Source organism: Pavona decussata, unplaced genomic scaffold (assembly GCF_977016875.1).
Source record: "Pavona decussata unplaced genomic scaffold, jaPavDecu1.1 SCAFFOLD_37, whole genome shotgun sequence".
NCBI classification, from domain to species: Eukaryota; Metazoa; Cnidaria; class Anthozoa; order Scleractinia; family Agariciidae; genus Pavona; species Pavona decussata.
The window spans coordinates 4,457,501-4,472,500 of NW_028145459.1; the positions used below are offsets into that span (position 1 = coordinate 4,457,501).

Below are 15,000 nucleotides of genomic sequence, written 5' to 3' on the forward strand. Positions count from 1 at the left end.
TGGTACTAACGACCCAAATGATGGATCAGAGAATTAACTCTGTAGTATTTGAATTGATCAAATCTGGAGGTCGTGGGTTCGATTCCCACCGGGGTCAAATATTCTTTTGATGCCTCTTGTGGTCTCCCATTTCCTTTCTAGAGCTAACGTTCAGTAGGAATTTCATGGCTTGACTTCAGCACCTAGTTTAGCATACACTAGAGTTAATTATCTGATGCATCATTTGTGCCCTTAGTGCTAGCGGCCCAACATTATTTCAGTGCAACCTTTAGATAGTCGAGTTGAATGATTGAAATAAAGGATACGTTTGACTCAAAACTGAATCCCACGAATATACTGTTATGTTATTCCTTTGTCCTAGAAAAGGTCACCTGGAATTACAGCTTCAAAGTTCAGACACCTCCACCCGGCCTTAAGGTAACCGTAGGCCTGGTTAAAATGTTACGTATTTTAGGAAACTTATGTACAGCTTTCGATCTCGAGGATAATTAGTCAAAAAAAAAATATAGCTCTCAGGGATGAGAGAAACGCAAATGTCTTTAGTGGCCTGTTGTTGTTTCCAGCTTCTGCTTTGTATCTGCAGCATAAATGAAATCTTAGTTGAGGACCTCATTCCTGCTCAGCTTTACGTATTAACTTGGTTCAGAATTCTTTAGAAGCGGAACCAACCTCTTCCCGGGCATTCGTCAGTTTTTTCTACGGACAACTGCAAGTGCCCTGTGGTGGGATTATGAAAACCCCACGAAGATGTTTGGGAAAGTGTACAAATGCTCTACCCTTACGATAATGACAAACTGAATCACGCTTTCATGTTGACAAGCTAAGAATCTTAATTCGAAGTAGAAAAATATTTGATTAAAGTTTAACATTCTTTTCATAAGGGGGTTAGTTTCCAAAGAAAATGTGGCGGTGCGTCGGTGGGGAGTGAAAACGAATGTTTGGTTTTATCAACAGAATCGATGAGGATATTTACACGATTCGCTCTGACAAAGAGCTAATGCTCGAATCTTTTCACGATGGCCAAATAACATTGCTTTCAGTTCGGTATGAAAACATAGTTATAATAATACAAACGAGAGCTGGTTTAAGAATGCCAACAGCTGTACTTGACATGATGTAATTTTGGCGCAACATTCGCAGTTATCATGATTTTAAGTCTAAAATAAGCATCTGACCTTTTTGAAATTCTTATGTTATTTCCATGAAAAACCATTACAACATTTACAAGCGTTATTCGATAACATACAGCATTTGTCTTCAAACCGTTGTGAAGCTAAATTTTCTTGTTAGTAACTTAGTTTAAAATATCCTTGGTAGTGTGTTAGTGATCCAAGTTCAATGTCAACCAGTTTAAGGCCCAGGTTAAGGGCTTTAATGATGAAAATGGTTTATTCGAGATACCTTTAACAAAGCAAATGACAACAAATCAAAGTTTGGAGGATAGAAAGGTCTCATCATCGTAATCATTTTTAAGCAAATAAGCTGTGCTTCAGATCACGTGACACGTCACGTGATTGGTTTTAAGAGAAAATATCTAACAAACACGCTTTTCTAAGTAAGCTGATTAATATATAGCCCTTCACGTTTGGAATGACCATCCACTGTTCCCAAAGAAGAATTCGTGTCAGCACTTTAGGTCATTTCTCGGTCCAACATTCAATCTTTGATTGTTTATAACTCCAACTAAAAATGTTGAGGACAGTCATTCCGACCTCGCCAGAGCTGGAGTGTGCTACCATGCTCATGTCCGCGGAAGACGAAATAAGACGAAATATGGGCACTGCTAAATATGGGCCTCATTGCAGGTTAGCAGGGGTTCAATGACAAGTGCCCCACAATAGGGACCATGGTCATGCTTAGAATTGAGCAAGCCATGTTTTTGATAGGCAGTAACCACTCTTTTTCTTGCTAAAGGCAATATTTCGGAGAGATTCTTATTGTTTTCCTACAGACAACGTTCCAGTGCAGAGTTGAATTCTACAATCAAGACTTTTTATGTGGTTATGTTTCGAGTTGGAAATCGTTTTTTAGTGGCAGTTAATGTATTTTACATCTGGCACAAATAATAGAATAGCTTGACAAAACGTGTATATCGATCGTAATGTTTGTAATGGATCACAAGATGACAATAAGTTAAAAATACCGGTAAAAATAAATAGAAGGTCCTGCTCTTTAATAATGATAGACTAATTGACATAAATGATGCAAAAAAAAAAAAAGACAATAATATAGCATGACATAAGTACCTTCCCAACTCTGTCTTTAAACTGTATCTGTAACTGTTTTTAGTATCCAGTAGATTAGCTGCACGCTTCTATATGTCGCAAAATATCAGTTCGTAGCATTTTAAATTAATGCTTAGAGAATAATGAAATAAAAATCACCATTTCGGAACTTGCCTATTTCGTCTTTTATTTTAGATTGTTTCTTAATTTTCCACAAATGTCATCCTGTTTGGAACTTCTTTTCAGCGTGCGCTAACGCCATTTAGTAAAAGCTTTATTTATCACCTGTTCCAATATAAGCTTCAACATTAAAATCAGCACACAGAATGATCCAAACGCAAGATCATAACAGTATTCATTCTTCATTGAAAGGTCTTCTTTTGAGATTAAAGGAGAAAGTCTCACCAGAAATTCAGTATTTTTTAATCCATCAATAAAAACTAAACACAGCCATCAACACAGGAGTTGACTTCCTGGTCAGTTTGAGCTTCTGAAGTACATTCGATAACACGAAATTCCTCTTCAAATCCAAATTGAGCGTATACTTAGTAGCCTGGCCGTCTGTTCGTGGCGTCATTTCGTCCAATGAAATTGACATAAATCTCAAATGTAGCTAGCAGCACTGATGTACCTCTTTTCCGCGGTGAATTCTCCTTCGGTTATGGACTTAAAATGCCGTGTTCGGCTCTTGACTGTAATAACCGATCCGAAAGAGATAAAAAAGGGATGTCATTTTTCATAATTTGCCTGTAAAAAGCGAGAGCCCGAATCGACCCGAATCAGTATGGCGTGGTTCCCAAGTTCTCGACCACCGAGGCTTTATTACACATTGTTCGCAGTTGGCCAAATAAAATGAACAGATGGAAATAGCGCTACAGTAAGAACTACAGGGTGTTTCAAAAGTTCGTCCCGATTTGTTTTCTTCTAACGTTTCATTATTTATTTAAACTACCTCTTTAAAAATTAGGTATATTATTTTTTGCTTATTTTTCATTCGATCATTCAAATTATTAGTAACCAGAATGCCCGCCTTTATTTTTAATGACATTTTCTAATCGCCTAGGCATAGAATGTGCGAGTTCCTTTAGCGTGTCAAGAGTCACATTTTTCCATGCAAAGCGTAGTCGCCTCTTCAGCTCTTTCATCGTTTTGGGGGCTGGATCTTTGTACGTTGTCTCGTCAATGATACTCCAGATGTTCTCAATGGGATTGAGATCAGGAGAGTTCGCTGGACAGCCATCCTTGGCTATAAAGTTTGGCAGATTCTTTTGACACCATCTCTGAGTTGCCTTTGAAGTGTGAGCCAGTGCTCCATCCTCAACGAATGTCATCTCTTTCTTTGAGCTGAACAGCTTCCTCTCTATCGGGCCACCTGTAACCTGACGCCTTGATGTTAACGGTTTGACTTCTTTCTCAAGGATTTGGTTGATGTAGTAGTCAGAAGTTACGGTTTGGCCTGTGGGTAGCATGTGTAACTTTGTGAGCCCACGTCCCGTCATGCCACCCCACACCATCACCTTTGCACTTTGCTTCACTTGGAAAGTTGGAGGAACATCACATTCCTGCGAGCCCCATACAGTATCGTTTTTTGGATTTGGGTACTGGAAAAGATATTTAGGACACTCATCTGTGAATAAAAAATTGTCCCAATCCTCTGCTGTCAGCTTCGGGTATTTCTTGGCAAATCTCAAACCGACATTTCTTTGCTTTTCGCTCAACAGAGGTATTTTCTTTCGCTTGAAAACCTTCCATCCTTTCCTAGTCATGTATCTCCACACCGTTATGCTCAAAACTTGGATATTTTTCTGCTGAAGATTCTTGGCAATCTTCCTTGTTGAATTGTTCCGTTTGTACTTCGCTTTCTCGATTGATTTTCGAGCACAACTCGTCAAAACAGACGGTCGCCCGCGTCTTGGTTTGTCTTCGAAGCACTCTCTTTTCGACCACTTGTTCACCCAACGTTCAAACTTGTTAAAAAATTTAGCGATTTCTTTGACTGATTGACCAGATGATCGTAATATGGCTGCTTGAGCTCTAGCATAAACAATGTCTGACTTCATTTTCGTAACAGAGAAAACAGAAAGTTCAGGAAAAAAAATCAGAGAATAACAACAAATTCGGGACAGGAACAACACGCACAAAGGGCGCGAAAAAATGGCGGGAAAACGCGCGTGTGTACATTTGGCGCGAAAATCGAAACAAAGACATCAAGTTGACAATTAAAATTGCGATTGCCACCCATTTTAATAAATGATCTACCTCAATTTATTGAAAAAGTTCTAACAAACAATTGATTTGTTTAAGAAATAAACAACTTTAAATCGGAACGAACTTTTGAAACACCCTGTATACTTTTCGATTATCAAAAAGCATTCGATTTGATAGACCACGGTCCTCAATCTTAAGGTCTCTATTATTAATTACTTGCCCTGGAGCATCATACAACGATGCACTAAGATGAGTAGACCCCTTCGATCGTTGATTTATAAAAAATAGAACTAATAAACCATCTACAGTAATGTGTTTAACGCCATCATTAAGTGATAGGGACAATCGCGTGAACAACCTGTTGCCTGCTGCCAATCACAGAACATATACCTTAAGGAGTAATAGCCACTTCTCCGTTCTGGCGTGGAAAACCGACCATTCTAGAATTTCCTGCCTTTGACTTGGTAATTAGCAGGAAAATATGCTCTCATCGGTATCTTGTGTTTGCTTAGGCATGTGCGCTGGTATGTGGGTAATTAGCGGGGGTATATATTTGGAGTCTATTTGGGCTTACTGGTTTTGTTTTTCATCTCGGTCTTGCTGTTCCAGCGTAAGTGTCATTTTTGTTTGTTTTTGTCTTTTTATTATGTGTGTGTGTGTTCTTTGTGCTTTTATTTTGCCGATGTTTTCAGCTCTACTATGTGGTCGGATCTTCGGGCTGCGGTTCCCCAGGGATATGGTGTTTTACAATCCCTTGCAAGTTCTCTTCCGGATGTTGCGTTGGCTAGCAGAGCTTCCAGTACTTCCTCCAAATATTTTTCTTCTTACAACAGATGGAGGTCTTGGGCAGAAGGACATGGCTTGACAGTTTTTCCTGCTTCTCCGTTTCACTTTGCTATTTATTTGCGTCATTTAATGACTGAGGCGAAGACAGCATCTCCCTTGGAGTCAGCAGTTCATAGCATTACCTGGTTTCACCAGTTGGGTGGCGAGCCGTCTCCTTCTGATCATCCGTTGGTGAAAAGTATTCTTGCCGGTGCGCAGTGTTTGCTGGCCCACCGAACATCCAAGAAGGAGCCTATCACAGTCTCTTAGTTAGAGCAGTTAGTTGCCTGCAAGGCGGGCTCGATGGCCTCTTTGTACAAAATTCGTTCGGTTCGATTCAGACTGCCGTGGAAACTTCAAAATGTTTATGAGCTCAATTTAGTTGGGCACTTCAATATTATGACATTCCCTTGAACTTTATGGTTTTTTAGGCTGCTTGGTGTTTCAAGAAGTTATACATGCACAAATTCCGCAAATATTTATTCGTCAGGGGTACCCAACGAGGACATTAAAGCAAAAAAGTTAAAAAAAATGTTGTTCCTTACATTCCCACGTGAATTTTATGTAATGTTTAAAACACGAGTAGCAGTGTTTTATTGGGATTTAAAACCACGAGGCGCAGCCGAGTGGTTTTACACCCGACAAAACACTTGCTGTGAGTTTTTTGAACGGCTTCAAAAACATTCCTGGAAAAGCGTGTGTCAAGAGAGTTCATAACAATGATGCTTTTGTAAACGTTGGAAACTGGCATACGAGAAAAACATTAAACACCGCATACTAATAAGGAGGAGGCTTTATCTGGTTTTAAAACCACTGCACGTGATACTTTATCGACCATTTGATAGGTCAATGGGCTTATGAATTGTTAATGAGTTTTTGAAAAGCCTGGCAAATTTGTGTAAGCTAAGACAGTTTGATCTGTTCGGATTCTTTAGCTGACAATTTAAGTTGCCGAAAACTTTGTTGGCTATCCAAAATTATTGCCTGGTCTTTTTTTTGCTCTTTTAACGACCCATTTGCCCTCAAGAAACAAAATAGATTAGTTTTTCGTCATACCGAAAGCTTAGGGCAGTCGTTCGTTAGAAATAATCGCTGGGTTTTCTTCACGAATCCCAATCGCTGAGCGGAATAATATCTTTTTCAATAAAGATATTCCACCGAAAAGAACCGTTGGGTGGCCTGAAAAGCGAACATTTCTCCGAGAGGGACGAAGAAAGCAAATACTGTGGATACCCATCCTATGCGCCAGAAACGTTCATTGCGTAGGTCTACTGACGCCTTTGCCGCTTGTTTGGGTCGGCCTTTGGAACGGCGAGGTTGTTAAGTATATCAGAGATAGCAGGTGTATTTTTCAGTTTGTGACACAGGCATGCTCAGAGAAAAAAAATCAGAGTTCTCACACTAAGAAGAGTTGAACCTACGACCTTCCACTTACTGGATCAGATGCTTACTTACTTACCGATGCTTACTTGCGGGGACCATATATCGCTACCTGCACTCTGGGGACACCGACTTCCAGTATAGCTAATACCAAAAGAGAGAGTGCATTTTAATGTACTCCCAACAAGGGAACGTCCAGAGCCATTATATTATAAAAATTGTAAATCGCTAACTGTGGGGACAAATACTCAATGTAATTATGGGGACTGCTTATAAAGTTCTTCGTTGTGGGGACTCGAAAATGTTCAGTCCACGATGTACTTATGAAAACTTACAAGGAAATCAAACTGATGGGACTGATGGAATACTCTTTTTTAGGATAAGCGAGGGTAGGCTAACCTTTCACCGGAACTTACCGATGCTTACTTGCGGGGACCATATATCGCTACCTGCACTCTGGGGACACCGACTTCCAGTATAGCTAATACCAAAAGAGAGAGTGCATTTTAATGTACTCCCAACAAGGGAACGTCCAGAGCCATTATATTAGAAAAATTGTAAATCGCTAACTGTGGGGACAAATACTCAATGTAATTATGGGGACTACTTGCCGAACTTATGGGGACATGATACTTACACAACTACTTATGGGGACTACTTGCCAAACTTATGGGGACATGATACTTACACGACTACTTATGGGGACTACTTGCCGAACTTATGGGGACATGATACTTACACAACTACTTATGGGGACTACTTGCCAAACTTATGGGGACATGATACTTACACAACTACTTATGGGGACTACTTGCCAAACTTATGGGGACATGATACTTACACAACTACTTATGGATACTACTTGCCAAACTTATAAGAGGACGTGCCAATAAACAACTACTTCTACTAATGGGATTATTTGCCATAGCTGAGCTATTGATTTTCTTAATTGAAGGGCACATGTTTGCATGGAAACCAACCTATATTGTCTCTTTGTGTCTGTTTGAAAGGCCAATAAGGTTGAAGATGATACCAAGGTTATGATATTATACAATTGTATGATTTTTCACTCTATTTCAGCCACATCCCATCTCATAATCACAAGAAATCTGATTATCTGAACAAAATAACAAAAAATGCTACATTTAGTTTGCATTGGAAACATCGACACTTGATTTTGAACACATGAGGAGCACAATAATAGAGACCTTTAGATTCTAGTACAAGTACGAGTACGATTACGAGATTTGACTTCAAGATTGTAGCGAAGTACTAAGAACAGATATATCACAGAAAGTTTCATTTCACTCTTTACGAACGACGAACTTGACGCAGTTGGTTTAAATGATGATAGTTAAGCCCTTTCGTGTTTCCAAAAAGACGAGATCACCTACGTTTCGAGAACTCGTTTTCGCCACTACGAGATTCTTACAAAAACTCGTAGTAAAATGACGACAGCTATCACGTTTTCCCGCCAAAATGACACTGGTTCACGCGCGCGCGCTCTTTGTTTATTGGAGAAACTCGTAGTCGTCCTCGTACTCGTATTAGAATCTAAAGGTCTCTAATAATAGACTGCTGGGTCAAAGGGGGGAGGAAGATGCATTACAAATATAGGGACCATGGAATAAACTAATATTGGAAAGAGTGATATACTTACTGACAATAATAATAATGATGATGATGATGATGATGATGATGATGATGATGACCATAAATTACCTATCACTGGATGAGGCTGAGTATGACCCGAAGAATTATAAAGATTGACGAGTTTTCCAGTACAAATCCTTCTAATCTTACTTTTGAGATATATGGATAAAAATTTACGGGTAATTAACCTACTTTAAATATGCTCTCTCAGTTCCTAAGACCTTGTAACAAAACTTTCCAAAGGAGAACTGTTTTTGATCGGAAAGTTGATCATGTGACCAGCTACTGCAAAAGGCCTATTAGTGACAATTTATACTTTCTTATAGCTGCCTTAGCACATTCCTTCACTTCAAATCGACTGTCCGCCCAGCCCTAGCTTCGCGAGGTTTTGAGAGTCACGTATTTGTAGTATATTTTAAACTTTAAAAAGATTAGGTTTTAAGATTCTTGGAAAAAGGAAAACTGTAATACATTTTGTTGAAACACCAATTTGTTTATGAGAGAACTTCTAAAGACTTTATTTCTGAACAAAAAAAGCAATGAGATAGGATCCCCTTTCCTACAGTGTGCGCGGCCGGTGAGACCAGTTCCTAGACACTGCCTTCCTTTGAGACCATCATAGGTAATCCAATGTGGATCATCAGAGGCGCGCAGCCTATCATGGGAGAATTTTGGGGGGCTTTGGTAGAATCTAGTATGGCGGCCAAGCTCTTTCTGGAAAATCCTCCTTCTGATCAAATAAGCCAGTTTTTCGGAGAAAAAAGCGAGGAGTACATGTCTTGTACAGAAAACGGCACGGAGTTGAGGGATATTTCATGCTTTTTTGCTGAGTTCGAAGCAGCAGTAGGAGTCATCGAAGAGAATACAACGTTTAGTGGTCGAAATCCAGACTTGCAAAAGTTGATTCCCATCCAAGGAATGGTCAAAAAGGACAATGAAAAAGCTTCACGAAAAGGTAATTAGAAGACTGCGCTCAAAACCAACTTTAGCGACACCATGGAGAGGAGATTTCACTATGAACATTTCCTGAGAAGTTTTTGATTTGATTTACCATAAAATTGTTAAGTCCAACATTATTAAACAACTTTGGCCATCAGTCAAGAGAGAAAACCAGCCTGTACTGACATTGGAATCACGGACAGGAAAAAGGCAGTATTTTGTTTTTAACAAAATGAATCAAGGTGGTATTCTTATTAGCCGTAATCACCTCTTAAAGAAGTGTTTGGGAAACTGTGCTGGCGGTGTTCATGCAGTTGAGAGATGTGAAGTGGTTGTTTGCAGGGAAAAACCTATGAGATTTAAATATCATCACAGCACAGAAGTTTTGTCTTTCATTATGGTAATTGGAATTCGGCGTTCCACAACACTTATTAATGGGTACAATACAAGCAATTATGACTTGCTACCAAAATCAGCATGGAGCATTTGCTTTATAGCCTGTGAACAGGCTCCCAAGTGGGGTATAGGGTGAAAAGAAAAATCGGCGAGCCGGGCGGGGGGAGCACGGTATGGGGCGAGGAAGAGCTCGATTTTCATCTTCGCCATAGACCCCACTTGGGAGCCTGTTCACAGGTTATTGCTTTAGAATCCAGGTATTATTTCTTAGTGCTGAGGAACATCCCTGCAGTTCCAATATCCATAATGAAATGGTGAAGTAACTGAAGAACTGAAAGTGGCACTATCTTAAACCATACAACTTCTTTTTATGTTTTGCACAGTTCAATAACCTGATCGTCACCCTTTTTTCAGGGAACTGTATTAAAAAAAAACATAACATATCAATGCCTGGGGATGGTCTTGTTACTTATCTCATGACAGAGGCAGCTATTCTTTGACCTCCATCTCTTTCCCCTTCCCATTGGGTTTCATTGCAGATTTTGCATTTTCAAAGTTAGGTTTTCTCAGAGTAGGTCATGTTTAGTTTACAGGGTGCCATAACACCCTGGGGCCAACTCACCACTAAAAGCTGAAAGATTCGAGGTTGTGGTAACAGAATTCAGCCCAATGAGATTTAAATATCTTAAGAACTGAAAAATCTGACTGTGAGTTTTCATTACAGCTACTGGAATTGACTGAAATTGACTGAAATTGTACTGTTTCATTCAATGGGGGATCAGATTGCAACAATACGCTGTCTCAGTACACTCAGTCTTGATTATTACAGTTTTTTCATGGTCATACTGTTGAGCTTTTGATGTGCAGGAGTATATGTAGGAAGAAGTTGTCTGTCATTGTGGTTCCAGTTGCTATTACAATTTAATTAATTGTGAATGTTCCACTGCAGGAGACTAACATTATTGTCTAATATAAATACATTGTATGAACAGACTTTGTGTTCCAACATCCATAACATATGTTCCCCTGTTAAGAAAAGTTTATTTACAGTGGACGACTCTACACTTAGACAACAGAAGATCCATAACCAGGATTAACAGTAAAAAAAAGTGAATGATCTCTGGTGATAACATTTGTACAAAAAAACTAAGCTTTGAACAACTTGTAACTTTTCTGCCCCATTGTCCAATGGGCCCAAATTGTTAAATTCTGGTTTAAAAAAATTCAAAAATGTAAGTTTAGAGAAAAATTTAGTCATGTTGCCCACTCCAATATTAAAGGGGTAGGATACATGAGCAGTCATGACACCTGCATGTTGTAGTTTAAATCTGTCATGATCAGATTTTTGTATTTCCAATTTTATGCTGGGAGGTTTCAATTTCAGAGATGCAATTATGACCAGGCTGATTACCGAAGTTTGTGCCGTGTTGCGTAAAACTATGGGCACTCCCTTCTAATATCACAGCAAGCTGGCAAAATGCACTGCTTCCATTGTTTTTAAAACCACACCCATTTTAAATTCTTGTGCAAAAAATACAAAATGTATGTTTAGAGAAAAAAGTCTTGTTGCCAACTACAACATTAAGGGGGTAGGATACGTGAGCAGTCATGACACCTGCATGTTGTAGTTTAAATCTGTCATGATCAGATTTTTGTATTTCCAATTTTATGCTGGGAGGTTTCAATTTCAGAAATGCAATTATGACCAGGCTGATTATTGAAGTTTGTGCCGTGTTGCGTAAAACTATGGGCACTCCCTTCCAACATCACAGCAAGCTGGCAAAATGAACCACTTCCATACCCATTTTTAACTCGTAAATGCGAGCATGCACAATGAACGAGTGATAGCAATGGTGGGTTTTTCACTAGGTTGGTTGGCTGATTCGGCTGTTGACTTTCAAGCATGCGCAGTGAAAGTGCGGTGTCTTGAATTCAATCAGTGAAGTGTCGGCATGAACTTTGAATAAAAAGAGAAGTGAAAATTTGTTTCACAGCGCATCAAAATAATCTTATTCAATCTGTAGATAAAAATTTGACAATTATTTTAGTGCAAGAATGGAGATTTTTCATTTAATATGAGCAAAGTTATAAGTTTTCCCGTTTTTCCACAAAGTGCGGTGTCTTAAATTGAATGAGTGAAGTGTCTGCATGAACTTTGAATAAAAAACACCCGAAAATTTGTTCCAAGGTGTATCAGAATAACCTTATACAATATGTAGGGAATAAGTTTAGAATCATTTTTATAGTACACATATGGTTATTTCTCGTTGCATGATCAGGCAAAGATATGACTTCTTTTAGCTTTCAAGGTAGTGTATGTAGCCATCTTAATTTCAATTAAAATACTGATGCGTCATCTGCATTCACGAGTTGGCTCACAGGAGACTTTGATTTAAAGATAAATTATTTCAAATGTTGTTAACACTTCGATAATCTGATCAATTTTCATGATTTTGAGGACACCACAGTGGTTTTCTATGGATATTTTAAAACCAAAACCAGTCTTTGACATGTTTATTAAACCTGCTGTTACAATTACACTGTAATGGTATGTCTAAAGTTAAACAACTGGAAATGTTTAATAGTTGGTGTTGTAGAATACCAAATTGGCATAAGCTTCAGCAGAACAAAATTACACCGATTGCTAATCATGTAGCAACTTCATTTTGAAACGCGAACTGGAAGCAACTGTAATACATGTAGCTTGTTTAGCAGACAGAGATACACAGAAGGTTTTGTTTTCTGGATTTGTCCTACCACCAAGCAGCAATTCTTAGTGATTTTTGTCAAGCAGCTGCAATACCGATTTGATAAATTTTGGAAGCTGCAAATGCAAATTTTCTGTAAAATCATATACCGGCCGCCTTGAATGAACTTCTACATGGTTCATAAAGAGAGAGCTGACGCTTCGGTGAAAGCTACCAATTGTAACCTTAAGTATCATTATTGGCTAATGCTTGTTTTCTGAAGGCTGCGCTGGTCGCTTAGGAGAAAAGGGCCAGTTGGTTATTCAAAAAAGTGGTGCCATCGCTTAGGGTAGATGTCACTTAAAGGATCTTTTTAACACAGGGCTTATAATATGTCACAGATTTCACAATGATGGTCACTTTTAGGAGTGATCACAAACAGTGCTTTGTGTAGTTCTGTATTGGCAAAGTCATGTTGCTCACATACATAATTTTTAGGACAACTTACTCTAAGAGCTCTGAACTCCACAGTCTTGATATGGAATCACATCCTCAACATGAATACTGTTATTTGGATCCTTGGAACAAACTTTCTTTTTGGCAAGCAGTTGAGGCTCTAAAAAGAGATAGAGAATCACGCCGGAAATTAACTTACTCTATAAATCCCCCTACTGGGTGGGGAATTGCAGAAAAACAACTCATGCTTATATGCATCTCATGAATAAACAAGAAAATAACACTAGAGCATATCTTGTTATGTTCTTTTTACATGTAAACACAGAATCAATTTTCCACAATCCCACACCTTCTTCTCTTAGGGACTTGACCAATTACAAAAGAAGAAAAAAAGAAACCTTACTAGAGACCCAATAAATTTTTAATAACGATTAGGCTTACAAGCTAGGTGACATAACTTATTCAACACATTCCACCATTATCCATTAGCAATGTAAGTAAGCAATCCACTGCCATAACTTACACTCTTTATTCTTCAAACCTTATTAACATTATAATAACTTCCACTTGACATCACTTGGCATGCATTTAAAAACCATCCCACAGGAATTCTTCATATATTGACAACTTACAGTGTAGGTCCAGTAGTTAGAAGTAACATTGTCTAATTCCAGACATGTAAAATCAGCTAGATCAAGAGGACTGTCACCTCCAAACAACGTATTAAATATTTTTTTATTATATTATATAACTACTGCTGGGAGACTGGGGGTAAAATAAAACTGTGCTCTGCATGCATGTCTAATTCGGAGACTCAGGACCCCACACCAAAGAAAAACATTTTAGATGTGCTGATGTGCTCATTTCCCTACCATGTGATGTCACAAAAACCAGAGACATAATTGAACCTTTTAAGTGGTGGATATATGATATTAAAACTGGCATGCACATTTTTAAAAGTGCACTTGAATTCTAATTTAAGCATGCCTTTATAATCCATACCTATTGAGCACGCACCTTTTCCAGGGATGGAACAGCTTAGAAGAGCAGGATAAGTGGAACTTGCAGAATAATAATTTATCTCAGACTGAGAACCTTCACTTTCATACCCACACTGGCACTATCAGAAACAAGATCCTATCAAAAACCAATTAAAACAAACATTGTCAACATACATGGCACTGTAAAGATGGTGGGTTTGATGGTTGGGCTTGATAGAGTTTCTGCCTCTCTCATTCAGTATTTCTCTTGAACATTTCGCCTTCAGTCAGCTTCAAAAGGCTAGGCACAAGATTTTAAAGATATCTACATGTATACAGTATTTGATACATATTACAATGCATCAACAATCTCGGGGACAATCTGGCTTTTTAATACCAATTCACTAAAAGCACTTAAATCTGAAAATGTTACAAAATGACAGTACACACTGCCCTTACCAGATCATTAAAAAAGCCATGCACTTTCCTTTCCTTGAATTTGACTCCTAAACTTTGTTTCTGAAGAAAGATATGGTAATTAATATCAGTGTAATTCCTTTTTGTTTCATGTCATTTGATGTTTGTTTGTTTGTTTGATGTCGTTTGTTTCATTTAATGTCGCACCTGAGGATTGCTGAGAACAACACAGTCAAGGTCTTTTTCCATATCAAATCAACCGTGATCATTTGGATCGTTTTCTTTTATTTAATCCCTTCAAAGTTAGAGTTTTTTTTGAGGTTCTACCACAGTACGTACCATCAAATGCTGCTCTTTGCAACTGGATTCCAGGGATTTTAACCTGAAATATGCATACTGGCAGCTGCATGCGATGCATTTGGCATAGTTACTAAAACAAGTAATGACCTAAAATGATCTAATAAAAATAAGTCCAAAATATCTTAAAATGATCTGAATGAAATGAAACCAAGATAAAATGAATAAAATTACAGGATTACAGAACTGAGTGCTTACCATTAACTAAAGGCTGATATCAGGAAGCTGCTGTGAACTGCCGGAAAGACCGAAGAAGACTTGAAAAGTGCCGATGGTTGCACGTAAGCAGATTTGATGACAAAGTCGTGTAAACAAACCGCACTAGAGTGAATCTTTATTTTTTTTGGTCGGTCTGAAAGACCCAAAAATATCGGCACTGACCAATTTTTTCGGGTTCGTTTTCCGGTCGCACATTAAAAGCCACACGACAAGGCTAAATTCTTGTGTAAACACTGATAAAACGCTTTTGTAAACAAT

At 38.5% G+C, this 15,000-nt stretch overlaps 2 long non-coding RNA genes across 3 annotated transcripts in view; one reads left to right on the top strand and one right to left on the bottom strand.

Annotated features, from left to right (window-relative positions):
• The window catches only part of LOC146484163 (uncharacterized), a 7,343-nt gene extending 4,887 nt beyond the window's left edge, over positions 1–2,456 (top strand). The window contains exons 2-3 of the long non-coding RNA XR_014863690.1: positions 362–417; positions 1,952–2,456. This is a non-coding gene — a long non-coding RNA (uncharacterized LOC146484163). The remainder of the gene's footprint in view (positions 1–361; positions 418–1,951) is intronic.
• A 4,247-nt stretch (positions 2,457–6,703) lies between these two features.
• Positions 6,704–15,000, bottom strand: part of LOC146484165 (uncharacterized) — a 16,521-nt gene continuing 8,224 nt past the window's right edge. The window contains exons 2-6 of one of the 2 annotated variants that reach the window (XR_014863737.1): positions 14,209–14,268; positions 13,787–13,906; positions 12,822–12,929; positions 7,055–7,119; positions 6,704–6,782 (exon numbers count right to left, since the gene is read on the bottom strand). This is a non-coding gene — a long non-coding RNA (uncharacterized LOC146484165). Of the gene's footprint in view, positions 7,120–12,821; positions 12,930–13,786; positions 13,907–14,208; positions 14,269–15,000 lie in introns of both variants that reach the window. The other variant, XR_014863736.1, reaches the window with a different exon arrangement.